We start from the raw sequence: 14,533 nt of genomic DNA on the forward strand, positions 1-14,533 counted from the left end.
TTCAGTAACATTAGTTGGTGTTGGAAACATGGAAATGGCTTGCATCTTTACTTCTCCCGGGCTGATTCCTTCGGCGTGTATTTTATGTCCTAAGAACGTAATAGACTGCTCGTACAATTTACATTTGTCCAGATTTAGAGTTAGTCCGCAATCTCGCAATACAGTAAGGACTCTTTCAAGCTTTTCATACATTTCCTCCAAAGAATTGCTACCAATTAGGATGTCATCCATGTAGTGGATCATGTCTCCTTTCTGCACGCGCATTTGTAGTTCTGCCATGAGACGATTGAAAATGGCTGGGGCATTCTTCAACCCAAACGGGAGTCGCTTAAACTCGTACAGTCCATCAGTGGTGATGAAGGCGGTAAATTTTCTGCTCTCGGGGGCTACTTCAATTTGGTAATAGCCGCTATTTAAATCCAGTGAGGTAAAATACTTAAATTGCTTTGCCTCCTGAAGGCGTTCTTCGATATTAGGAACAGGAAAATTCTCCATCTTTAGCAGCTTATTGAGGCGTCGGTAATCAACACACAGTCGATCACTACCGTTCGGCTTCTTGATGAGTACCACCGGGCTGGCATACTCTGACGTAGATGGCTGGATAATATCCTGCTGCAACAACTCATCCAAAATCTTGGCGACAACTTCCTTCTTCGGCTCGGGAATTCGGTAAGGTGGTTGAGAAACTACCTGGTTGCTCTCGACAGCTATCTTGGCTTGGACGATGTTTGTTTTTCCTAATCCTTGCAGTCCTGTGGAGAAAACATCCTCGAACTTGTTTAACAGCAGACGCATTTGGTTTCTTTCCTGATCATTGCTCATACTAGCGAGAAGCTTAAGGGTACCACTTTCGCTGGTGATGGTTTCTGGTTGTAGTACAGCTCGCTTGACTTCGGCGTCGCCTGGCCCAAACTTAAGGGATAACTGGGCGCTTAAAATGACATCCTGTCCCAACAAAAGGTCTTCTTGCAAAAGGTTGTCGTCAGCTATGTATAGATTCGCTACAATAGTTTTTCCTTCGACGTCCATCTGTATAACCATTTTTTCGGTAAGAATACATGATCCTCCACATATGCCGCTTATCTTCATACAGCAGTTATGCCGATCTGTATTTAATCCTTTGGCAACCGACTGTCGCACAATACTAGCCTGGCTACCAGTATCAATGAAGGCGTTATAGTTTTTCGAATTGATTTGTACGATTCTGGTGAACAACTTGTCCTGATTTAATGCTCCTAATCGCATCACCCTTGCCGCTTGGCAACTGTCTGTGATTGCGTGAAAAGTATTGCATTTGTTACAGCGAGGCTTCTGCTCCTTACTCGGGCACGAATTGGCGAAGTGTCCCAACTCGCCACACTTGAAACACGTCTTAGCATCCTTCGATTTGGCTGGCTTGGTGTCACCATCTTGCTTTGTCTCTATATTGGTGAATTTCGGTACGAACTCCTTTTTGTTTGTTAGGGCTCGGCCTCTGTTTACAAAATAAGATTCGGCTGCTTCTCTAAGTTGCTTCATTGATGAAAATTGTATAGCTGCAATGCTGTTTTGTAACTCTCGGTGCTGCAAACCTGCGCGAACATATCTAATAACCGCTGCTTCGCTCAAATTGTACCGCACTCCTAGGGCTGACATTCGGAAACAGTACTCCTTCACTGTCTCTTTGGCTCGTCTGGTTGCATTGGCCATGTTGAAATGGACTTCCGCTTCATCCGGACTTGTTCCAAACTCGTCCCTCATAGCTTGCGCGAAGTCTCCCCATGTTGTACTACCGGCGATGAATCGAACCACAACTTGGCTGGTCCCTTGATCCTTGTATAAATTGCTAGTAATAAAAATTTCTCGTCCCAACGATACGCGCCAACCACTTTGTCGACACGATCGATGAACTGGTGCACCGATATGGCGTTCTCGTCTCCTGGATCAAATTCTGGCAAAGTGTCCGCAATTTCTTTTACCGACGCATGTCGAACGTTGTTTGCTGCTTGAAGAGTAGGAATATCTTCACCTCTGACATTCCGACTAACTTCCTCTGCGCGTTGCTGGCTACTAGCTCCTGTATCTGCATCTGCATTCTGCCTCTGCATGCTCATCAACTGCGACATCATATTCTTCAGCTCGGTCATCTCATTTTGCAGTTGTGAAATGGCTGCCGCTTGTGACGTCATCGATTCCTCTCGTTGACTCATGTTTCCACTGGATGGTATCTCCACCTCTTCCGAATCCTCAAACTCCACTAGTCGCTGCACTAACTCTGCTCTGGTTCCCGCAGCTGCAAGATTTCGTTCTCTCAACAAAAATCTCAACTGGTCTACCTTGAGTTCAGCTATCTTGACCATTTTTTCCGTGTTGCTTCTCAAACTTTTTATTCGTTACTGCCAATTTCACCACGACGCCCATATACACACGATCCCTTTGTATGTATACTGTCTGGTTTTTTCTTAACTTTGAATCCGTCTGCCACGCACAAGTAACGAGTAATCTCTGGGACTGCTTCCCATTACCAACTTTCCACGCCGACGATTCTGCTTTTTTTTGTTTTTCGAAATTTTCCGACTATCTCTCCGATTTCCCATATCCAACACAAGAGTATCCCACTTCTGAACTGTAAAGTGATGGCTGTTTCGAGTGGTCTCGCAGGTTTATTCTTGAGTGGATATGTTGGATATAGTTTTACATTTATTCGATTGAGTCTTAACTTATGCGACTTTTACTCTTCGCCTCTAGCTTAAAACTAACTTTTACTCGCTGGATCAGTAACTAGTCTCGCCCTGGTATTTCTGGTGATGGTCACTGTGCTAGACGGATGGTCACATCGCCCAACAGTTGATTCGTGATCAGCTGCTTACATACTACTATATATATAGTATATAAATATTGAACCACTGTGCCAAATAGGAGCCCAAGCAGGAGCTTTGAGAGAGAGTTAAGGAAAATTGCACCAATAAAGATAGGACCTCTATTGCACACGTAAGAAAAAAAACAAAAGAAGAGGTTAAAGCAGAGCTGAGCTATGCTTGGAATTCTAATGAAATAAATGATTAATTCGCCTCCATATATACCACAGCACACGCAAAGCGATACGGTTTAAGTTAAAATTTAAGTTTCTCAAAATTCGATTCTTAAGTATCTATGAAATCACCGGTTTACGGCAATTATTTTCAAAAACGCAGTGCGTACAAAAGAAACAAGACCGTTAGATTAAGAGGAAGTGAGAGAAGTCCCGAGAGAAGTATAGCTGCCATATAACTGATTGATCGGCCAAGCTATAACTTTGGTGTTAGTTGGTGGATTTTCTATGGAAATATTTCTTTTCTTTTTCTTGGCAAAAACATACCTATACATAACCACCAATTTTTGTAGTACTGTTTTTTATAACAAATTTAAACTTCTGTGGAGGAAAACTTTGTGAAGGTCACCTCGGCCAGCAAAAAGCGAATATTTGTGATAAACTATGGTTCGTCTAGTGTATAAATTATCCATGTTCAGCTGCCACAACGTGCCCCTGTTAAATTAAGCGATATTTTTAGCAATCATGTCCGCCTGTAAAAAAGTATGGCATGGGCAAGCAGACGCCACAAACAAGAGTTCTGCAGTGTTTGATCACATTTTCAGCGATATAGTTGATAAATCCAAATGATCCGAGACGGACTTGACATCTATAGAATGTACCATTACAAATTTTTGCACAACTCTTTCTAAAAGATGGAAAAAATCGAATAGATGTAAGGAGCGTTTTGAGAGGACGAACTCGGGTAACCGAAAATTTGGTTCTTTTGGATGAGCATGGTACGGATATTATATAACAGATTCACGGGGCGGATACTATAGAAAATTTACCACTTCCGATCGGAATGATGTCAGAAGAAGCCTTAGAAGCCCGAAACAATGATTTAAGAAATCTTCGCTTGAGCCATACGCTCAAGCGTTTTAAAATGATCATTTTTTTTAAAGATATTCCACATCTGACGCTAAATTACCCAAATCGGCCCTTGTGCGTCGTTGGATGTTCGATACTCGGTGCAAATAAGCCACTAATGTCCCAATATGCAATAAATAAAGAAAGATATAAAAAAAAAATTAAAAATAAATAAATAAAAAGAGGAATTAGATGAGGTCCTAACTGCTTTGAAGGCAGGCAGAAACTGATTCTCGAAAGGAAAGAACCTTCTTTTATACCAAATATAATCCATGATACAATTATAAATTATACAATTGTATAATTGTATCATGATATAACCAAACTCCTACTCCATAGCCTACTTATTCAATTTCAACACTTATGTTTCTGCTGCTGGTTCTATGTGTGGTCCTGCTGCTCCGGTTTTAAAATACATTTAAATATTTATTGAATTACTAGAATCCCTTGTTTTTCAATTATTTTATTTTTAAATCGGACAGGTCGCCCATTTTTAGTTATGTATCATTCCTCTTGTCTAGCTTGAGGCATGCTCAGAAGCATCTCAAAGTATGTTAAATTAGTTTATATTTGGAATCTATTTTTGGAAAGATTAGTTCAATTAAATAGAACCTTTGTGGATATGAAGGAATTTTAGTAGAAAAGAAGAACCAAAAGTCTCCTTTTACTTTTGGTCAAAAGTGTGAAAAAGGTTAAAAACGACTTCTTCGACGCTATAAAGTATATATTCCTGATCTGGATCATGTACAAAGTCGATAAAAGTTTCTTAATATGTCTGTTTATTAATATATACTACTATACTATAATACTATACCTTATAAGAAATAGTTGATAAGAAACAATTTAAAAAGTCATAAGAATGCAAAAATTTGAATCTTCCCAGAAAATTATGTTTTTGTCCATATTTTTTCATCAATAAAACATAAATTTTACCTTGTTACAGCCAAAATTTCTTGAATAAAATAGAGATCTGGAATGTTGCAGCTTTCCAGTTTTTGCATTTTATAGAGAAATGAAAGACGACTACTTACTCATTTAGAGTTTCACTCTGAGCTCCGACCAGTAAAGACGTGCGACTGTTTAAAACCCCAAGCCACTGCTTATCTATTTTTAAACCCTTGAAGAGGGTATTATAATTTTGGTCAAAAGGCTGCAACGCAGTGAAGGAGGATCTCCGACCCTATAAAGTATATATTTTATTGATCAAGGTCACCCCCGTTAATATGAGCATATATATCTTAAATTAAAATATAAAAGTACCACCTAAAGTAAATAAATAGCTAAAAATTAGAGATATTTTAAAAACGTCCCTTTAGGAAATTTATATCCAACTTATTACTACATCCATATATACTTTTATATTATATTTAACATTTATTGTATTCAACTTTTATTTACCCTATTGTTACTATTTTTACTACTTAGTCGCTATTGAGAAAACAACTGAATTTAAAGGAAAATTTTTACGTTAATTAGAGAATACTGTATTATTATTTAGGAATGAAAATTTAATTAAAAATGAATTGTTAAAACTTTAAGCAGAACCAGCTGATGTTTCTTCAGTCCTAGGGTGTAACAAGGGATCATCGGAGTTGTACTCTAGCGGAGATGGTCATAGGTAGGGTAGGGCTTCTAGCGAACACAACAACACCAGTGTCTCGCAAACTCTAATTTCTCACTTCCTATGTTCTTGCCTTCTTCTGTCCGTCTGGAATTGTGACCTTAGTTCTTCCGGTTTTTATAGCTCCTTTTATAACCTTTTTGTTGTCGCAAGTACGCTAAATTCTATTCTACTTAATAAATATGTGTGGCTAGTGTTAGATTCTACATATACGCAAGACCACTATCCCCAAAGCCGACGAGCTAGAGCCGGATAATAAAGCGTGCCCCGCAATGGTAGAATCTAGATGTACGTCCAACCACTGCTACCCGTTACACGCTACAACCATTAGATCCAAACAAATCAAACTTTGTCTCATTGGACCAAACAACATTTTTCCAGCTCTGGCGGGTCTCTTGGTTTTTGGCAAAGCAGAGTCGCCTTTCGATATGCCTCTTGATCATAAAAGAAACTCTCCTTTTTGCGTTCCTTTTTTTGACTTCCTCATAAGGGTCGTGTCAAATTTTGTAGAAGTTTCTCGCTTCTACCACGTATCTCTTGAGTATCTGTATAGTGGATAGTAGAAAACACTTTTCTTTTAAGCATTCCAATAGTATGGCAATTTGTCCCTTGGATTGGCCTTCTGCTTTTAATTTAAGAATTAAATTCCCCTCTACTGCGGTGCAATGTGCTCCTCGACCCATTTTTATGATTTTGCTGTAACTTGCTGCCATATAACTGAACGTTGGTCAGTTGATCCAACCTACCAAACTTCATAACTATCGGCCGACTATATCTTTTAGCTGCCATATAACTGATCGATCGGAAATGGTTTTTGGTAGAAATACCAACTTTGGTATGTTTGAAGATACAAGTTTGGGACTTTTTTTAGATTTTGTATTGTAATAAATTGGATTATATATTCATATTCCCATAAGGATCGGCCAACTATATCCGATGTTTGCGATATATATCCGGTTTTAACTGCAAGGGTATATAAACATCGGCTCCGCCCGAAGTTAGCTTTTCTTTCTTGTTTTGTTTAAAGTTATTATTTAAAAGACATTGTTAAAGTAATAAAAAAAATTTTTTTTTAAATGATGTACACTGTTGAACAGAAATAAAATAAAATAAAATAGTTCAATTTCTCTTTAATATTTCAGATGGAAATAATTTAAATTTTAAAACCAAAACAAACGAGAAAATACCAAGAATCTTTGCTTTTGAAGCTTCATGAATTATTAAAATATAAAATAAGCCTCGACCAAAAAAACACCACAACTAAGAATCCAGCCGACAATGATTTAGACTTAAAACTTTTGTTAATAATTCCTAAGAAAAAAAAAAAAATTGTAAATAAAAAAAATTAAAACAGGATATTAGATAATTCAAAAAAATACGGAATGGTAATTACTCACGATAACAATTGCAAAATAATAATAAAAAAAAATCAAAATACATTTAAAAGAGGAATAAAGGGAGGCCCTAACTGCTTTGAAGGCAGGCAGACACTGATTCTCCAAGCGACAGCACCTCCTTTTATACCAAACATATCCAAACTCCTACTCCAGAGCCTACTTATTCAATTTCAACACTTATGTTTCTACAGATAAGAGACTGGAACGAGCCATTCACAATCCATGTATTATTTCCAGGGTTTTCTTAAGATCTGTGAGTTGGGTCATTAATGGCCTGGGATATGATAAATCAAAATATGTTCGTCCACTCGATATATAAAACATGGTCATTTTTCAGGGCGTCAGGGAATCCCTTTTCAGTGGTTATGGTGTGGTGGCCAACTAGGTGCTATGACGTTCCTTCGGTGGGCTGGGAAATAATGGGGTTTCGGAGTGGCTTCCCACTGTGGCTTTGCTGCTGGATCCATGTGTGGTCCTGCTGCTCCGATTCTACTGTAGTAGGTGAACTGCATGAAGACAATTTTAAAATACATTTAAATATTTACTGAATTACTAGAATCCCTTGTTTTTCAATTATTTTATTTTTAAATCGGACAGGTCGCCCATTTTTAGTTATGTATCATTCCTCTTGTTTAGCTTAGGGCATGCTCAGAAGCATCTCAAAGTATGTTAAATTAGTTTTGTATTTGGAATCTATTTTTGGAAAGATTAGTTCAATTAAATAGAACCTTTGTGGATATGAAGGAAGTGTAGTAGAAAAGAAGAACCAAAAGTCTCCTTTTACTTTAGGTCAAAAGTGTGAAAAAGGTTAAAAAAGACTTCTTCGACGCTATAAAGTATATATTCCTGATCTGGATCATGTACAAAGTCGATAAAAGTTTCTTAATATGTCTGTTTATTAATATATACTACTACACTATACTACTATACCTTATTAGAAATAGTTTTTAAGAAACAATTTAAAAAGTCATAAGAATGCAAAAATTTGAATCTTTATAGAAAATCATGTTTTTGTCCATACTTTTTATACCCTTGCAGAGGGTATTATAATTTTGTCCAGAAGTGTGCAACGCAGTGAAGGAGACATCTCCGACTCTATAAAGTATATATATTCTTGATCAGGATCACCTCCTGAGTTGATATGAGCATGTCCGTCTGTCCGTCTGTCTGTTTTTCCGTTTCTACGCGAACCAGTCTCTCAGTTTAAAGCTATCGTCTTGAAACTTTGCACACACCCTTCTTTCCTTTGCACGCAGTATAAACTAAATATACTAAAGTAAAGAAAAGTACGTATGTATCTGAGAAGATCCCTCTGTGTGGTGTTTTTTTTTAGTCCATCAGCTCGAGGATGTGGTCAGTGTACGATGAATGTGATGAAGCATATTGTTGTCCGTCCGAGAGAAAGTTATGACTAGGAACTGAAAAGGGATAAATAAAAGTTTGTTTTTTTTAATATTTAGAATTAAGTAAAGTAAATCGGGAGAAGCAGCACAAAAGATTTGGGGAAAAATCTCACAGGTCTGAAGAAACTTTTTCAGGTAGGAAAATAAGGAGTGTGGAATTTCTGCGGAATGGAAGTACCGAGATCACGAGTCCGGCAGTGACCAGGTCGCAAGCCCAACAGGAAATCCAATCAACGGCCGGACTGGAGAAGGTATCGCCGACAGAAGAGCTGAATGAGCAGCACAATTTGCACATCAAGCCATGGCCTCCTCCATTGAAGCTGAAGAAGCAAGAGGCTATGAACAAGGATGCAGTAGCAGAGGGGCGGTACCGAAGGGCCAGCCGGAGTAAACTTCAGAGATTCGGTCAGCAGTGAATACGGCACTGTATCAAGCGCAACAGACGTATGAGGCGGGGAGGTACTCTAAATTCAACGCATTTAAAGAGCAAATACAGGCCGACATGATGCTGTTTATGAATCGTTTATGAATGGTTATGATTGAACAGCAAACAATACAACAGCAACAGTAGCCGGCGGACTCTCATCCAGTGAAGCCTCCGGAATGACAGTTTCAACAGCCGCCTCCGTGTTAGCCGGCGGCGGCGTTGTCAGATCGACGATGGCAGGGGCCTCCATCAGCACCACCAACAGCACAAAAGGCGCATCGCGCCCAGAAGCAAGGACTCGATGAGACAGGGCTTACCATTGCCGGGAGACTACTCAAAGCCACCACCTAATATCCACAGCAAACCGGATCAGTCGAGGCCAGCGTAAGCGGCTGGAAGGAACGGCATTATCAACAGTCCGGGCAAGCACTATCACTGGAGATGGATGCGGAATGGGACGCGTCATACGTATACGCGGCAAGGAATTAAGCCGAGTCGGTGGGGCAATCTTGATGGTCAGGCCAGGTTCGAATGGAAGTGGAACCCCTCTGCAAATGGGGCTTGACGTTTGATGGCAGTTCCGGAAGCATGCCGGTCTCTGAGTTTTGGTTCCGACTGGATCAACTGCAGAGGTCGTATCGCATTCCGTGGAGCGAAGTGCTGAGGGAGTACCATGGGTTAGTGGAAGGTCCAGCCAGAGAATGGTATTGGATGTATATACGTACCAACGCAGAAATTCCAAACCCATCGATCAAACTTTGAGCGGGAGAGGAAGCAAAGTTGAGTTGATCGTATCATATTATTTCCATCTAACATATGAAAAGGAGCCGTGTAGGGAAGCATTTGCTTCTCTACCAGCCATTTCGTTTTGATTGGCTCCAAATGTTTGATTGGCGGGTATGTGGTGAACTCCTACTTTTGATAGCCTAGTACAATTTTCTATTTTGGTAGATATATTCTAAGCAATATAATGGTTGGAGCTGTTATTTTGAAAAGTGTGCATACCTCAAAGGCTGTCCGTCAATATGTCTATATTTGAAACGCAGTTAGAAATCGCAAAATCAATTGCTCTTTACAAAGCTTTCCAAAGTTTAGCGGTCATAGACGACAGCTTTTTGTTAGTTTAGAAACTATCAACTGTATTTGAAACGGAACCGTCCGTGAAGGAAATTAGCATGTTTATGTATGTTATTGAAAGAATTCAATTTTTCATTAATTAAAGTAAAAATAATGAATTCATTAGCTTGATTTTTGTTAACGGAGATACCTTTAAAAAAAATTGTGTCTAAAGATAATTTGTGATGGAAAGTAATAATAGGTTTGATAGGATCAATATGATTAAACATGTTTTTATATTTAGTATAGATTCTACTAAAACTTGTGTTAGTTTATGAGTATGAAAGAGGTAAAAATGAAGCAGTTGGAAATCTGTACGCGAAGGATTTGGCTAACTCTTTAGCTGTGGAAAACTCCATTCTTTAAATGGAGTTCCATAGAAACTATGTCATTTGAATTTGAATACTAATTTACTAATACTAATTTAATTTACTAATTTAAACAAAAAATAAATATGAATTATAAGTTTCTGGTTCAAACCCAGCGCCAGAAGACCCTCAACGAAATCTCCTCGACTTTAAAACCACTTGAACAAAATTTTAATGTTGAAGGAGTCGTGGCCATACAGGAGAATATAGTGATTTGGAATAAATCTTTTCAATTAATACGATGGCTTTATGTTACTGTTGAGAGAGCCGCTTGGTCAAAAGAAAGCGACGCAGCTAAGCTGAGCACACACTTGAAAGTGACCTGTGTCACAAAAAGAAATGGCGATGCAGCCTGTCTCCGTTACACGAAAACCTTCCTGGAGGTCTCCACTTTCCACTAAAAGTGGAACTAAAAAGTTTATATTTTTCATAATTACTGGATATTTTGGGATCGTTACATTTTAGTTGGAGTCCGCCAGGCTTTACATGGAATTTTTAGCACAATTTTTAGCCTGGGGAACTATCTGGAAATTAAAATATCACAAAAAGTCTAACTGCACTGGGTCATTTTAGGCTTAGAGATCTACCTAATGATATGTCCCAACAAAGGCTGCATGAGAGAACGTTCCGTCTTAGCCACCAGTTAGCTTGCTCTCAGAAAAGTGAGGTTGTGCACGAACTCTAGTGGCAATATCTCCGACCTGGGCTAATAATGGCCAATAGTATTTAATAATAATTCCTGAACAATAGCGTCTACCTTCTGCAAATTAAACGAATGGGCTTATGCGCACACACGGCAGCACAGAACTTTTAAGTCCGGCCCGCAAAATTTCACCGATCGTCTGTCGGTGGGTGATGCTCACTTCGTGAGTACGTTTAAGGAAATGTTTAAGGAAAATGTACCGGCGGCTCGGAAAAATTGCAACTGCATTAACAGCTGCATTTGCGCCCACGCTTAACAACACTCCTTCTCGGCTGTTTATACTACCGATAGTAAAAAAATAGTAACTATTAGTAAATAGTAACTAAAATATTACATAGTAAAATTAAGTCGGATACATAATTTAGCTTTGGTTGGGTTGCTTGAATTTGGGATAATGTAAGCAAAACCGTCTTCGGTCCCCGCTACAGAATTAATGATATTTATGGCTGCTTAGCGAATAATTAGCGAAATTTAGCGAAATATTAGCGAATAAGGAACAGGTCTGAGGAACTCAAACATAGGTCTAATAAAGGCTTTATAGAGGAGAAGGGATTTACTGGGATGAACTTTGAAGTGACAACCACCAAGAATTTGGAGAAACATATTTGTTTGGTTTGGTTTCGAAATCTTTTTTTTTTATTGAGTGGTACAGAGGAATTGTTAGCACTTAAAGTTCTACCCAAATAGTTGACGCTATCTAAATTATTTAAAGTTATGTTATTACACTGAACATTTAAATGTCTTCTTCTATGGTTAAAATTAATAGTGGCTGAATAGTGGTAAGATTGATTAAATTACACATTTCCATAAAGAAATAAACTTTCTGCTGGAATTTAGGTGCAGCCAACAAAAAATCTTTATCATACCAGATTCAAAAAAAATCGTCCGCGTATTAGAAAATAGTACTGTCTTAATCGTTTCTTAGATTAAGAAGTTTAAGTCCCTGACTGACTGTAACCTCTGTCTTGCATAAAGCAAGAATTCTTTTATTAAGATAAAAAAAGATTAAGAATTAAGATTCTTTTATTCCTTTATATACGGGAGCGTTTAAAGCCTAAATTTACTTATTTTTATACCGTAGCAGAGAGTATTATAATTTTGTGCAACGCAGTGACGGAGACCTCTCCGACCCTATAAAGTATACATATTCTTAATCAGGATCACCTCCTGAGTTGATATGAGCATGTCCGTCTGTCTGTCTGTTTCTACGCAGCTAGTGGCGCTGCTGCATCCAACATATAGCGAAGTTCGCTGGATGCCTCTTTTAAGATGCACGGCGACTTTGCTATATGTTGCACCTTGGCTTTTGTGTATGGTAGTAGCCTCAGCGGGAGCAATTTTGAATTGTTTTCGGTCAACAGAGGCATGCTCCAATCTTCCACATTGAAAAAATCGAGAGGCTTTTACCATTAGAGTCCATTCGGGATCAGAACTGTTCCGAACTTTTAATCTGGCGATAGCGACAACCGTGGGTTCAAAAAATTGAATTCAAAGTCGCGTCACTAAATTTGACCCATTTAATGATCAATGGTTAATTTGCCTCAGATGACCATCTTCATTTACAAGTCCGTCACTTGTGTCTATATTGAAGGTTACCATATATTTAGGATGTGCTCCGCATGTCTATAGAATCTTGTTCAGAGGTAACAATCCCAATGAATTCCCCTAACAGTACATAACTTCTAAAAAAGTCTTAAAGATTTAAAAATGTTTACCTGAGTGGGTTTGCCGTCCCTGTAGCCTAATTTAGGGTGCCTCCTATGCTTGTTTTTTTTTTCAAACTATAATTCCCAATTGGTTTTAGCAGATGCATAACCTAGAACCACTGGTCTGTGCTGAGAAATGTACTCTGGTTTCTCTTCAGTTGTCGAATAAATCTTTCGCCTTTTACTAAAGATTTCCGTGGAGAGGAGCACTCTAATGAGTCTAAAATAATTTTTTTTAAGAGCCCTAAGGAATATTTCTAGGGGCCATTATAAATAAATTTAAAAACTAGAACCATTTTTTTTGTTTGGTAGATAAGTAAAAATACAAAAAAACTAGTTTTTATTGTCATACTCTTGCAGAGGGTATAATAATTTTGTTCAAAAGTGGGCAAAGCACTGAGGAGTCATCTTCGACCCTATAAAGTATATATATTCTTGATCAGGATCACCTCCTGAGTTGATATGAGCATGTCCGTCTGTCCGTCTGTCTGTCTGTTTGTACGCGAACTAGTCTCTCAGTTTTGAAGCTATCGTCATTGAAACTTTGCACACACCCTTCTTTTCTTTGCACGCAGTATATAAGTCGGAACGGCCGGGATCGGCCGACTATATCCTATAGCTGCCATATAACTGATTGATCGGAAATGGTATAACTTTGGTGTTTTTAGAGTTAGACAGTTCAAAATTGACAAGAGAGCTATTTTTGGCAAAATAATATTTATGGCATTTCCGATCGTTCAGTTATATGGCAGCTATAGGATATAGTCGGCTGATCCTTATGAAATTTGGCACGTCGTAATGTTTTGCCAAAGATAGCTTTCATGTCAAATTTCTCAAACTCTCTAACTCTAAAAACACCAAAGTTATACCATTTCCGATCAATCAGTTATATGGCAGCTATAGGATACAGTCGACCGATCCCGCTCGATCTGACTTATATACTGCGTGCAAAGAAAAGAAGGGTGTGTGCAAAGTTTCAAGTCGATAGCTTTAAAACTGAGAGACTAGTTCGCGTAGAAACAGACAGACAGACGGACAGACGGACATGCTCATATCAACTCAGAAGGTGATCCTGATCAAGAATATATATACTTTATAGGGTCGGAGTTGTCTCCTTCCCTGCGTTGCACACTTTTGGACAAAATTATAATACCCTCTGCAAGGGTATAAAAACGAAAGTTGCTGAACTGCATCAAAGAGATTTTAGACGCACGTTGAAAAATAATTTAATTTAAACTGTATGATGCACATGTGCATCACCACCATGTGAAGGGTTAAGAACTAAAACATCTAAGAATTATGTAAAATATTCTTTGGGCTTGCACAGGTACTTGCCAAAGTGGACTTTGATCTTATAGACGTACTAACTCGGTCCACGGAGCGCTTTTTCGACAACTTTTTAACAACGTGGCTCTGACGGATTTCCTCAAGACTTTGGACATTCCAAAAGCAGCTTTTCCAGTTGGAGCACATAATAAATCTTTAAATCGTTGGATCACAGTTCCCACTCTTCTTCAGGGTTATTGGGAGGCAGGTGCATCCGCATCAGGTCGGACAGAAGTTCAGTTTCTTCATTTATCCATGGATAGAAGAGCATTAAATGCTCTCGGAAATAATCGGAAGGTGAGAGCTTATGCTAAAGCGAACCCACCTTAAAATCAGGAGATGCCTGCGTTTCTTAACGCAACAAGACCCATCCATCGATCGGATTAACCGAGCCTTTTCGGAGCTGGAAAGAGCTGCCGCTTCTTCCTCGCTTATAGCCATATTGTCCAATAGAAGGGAAAGGATCACTAAAAGTTCATTTCACTTAGTTTCAGCAGCGGAAAGAATCATGAAAAACGTTGGCAACCCAAATTGTCACATCACAGCT

The 14,533-nt window shown here is 38.7% G+C and overlaps 1 non-coding gene across 1 annotated transcript; it reads left to right on the plus strand.

Moving 5' to 3' along the window:
* Nucleotides 1-12,798: 12,798 nt before the first annotated feature.
* LOC122321346 (U5 spliceosomal RNA) lies at nucleotides 12,799-12,915 on the plus strand. The gene has a single exon (XR_006246101.1). It is a non-coding gene; the product is annotated as a U5 spliceosomal RNA (small nuclear RNA).
* Nucleotides 12,916-14,533: the final 1,618 nt, after the last annotated feature.

This window comes from Drosophila bipectinata, chromosome XL, assembly GCF_030179905.1.
Source record: "Drosophila bipectinata strain 14024-0381.07 chromosome XL, DbipHiC1v2, whole genome shotgun sequence".
NCBI classification, from domain to species: Eukaryota; Metazoa; Arthropoda; class Insecta; order Diptera; family Drosophilidae; genus Drosophila; species Drosophila bipectinata.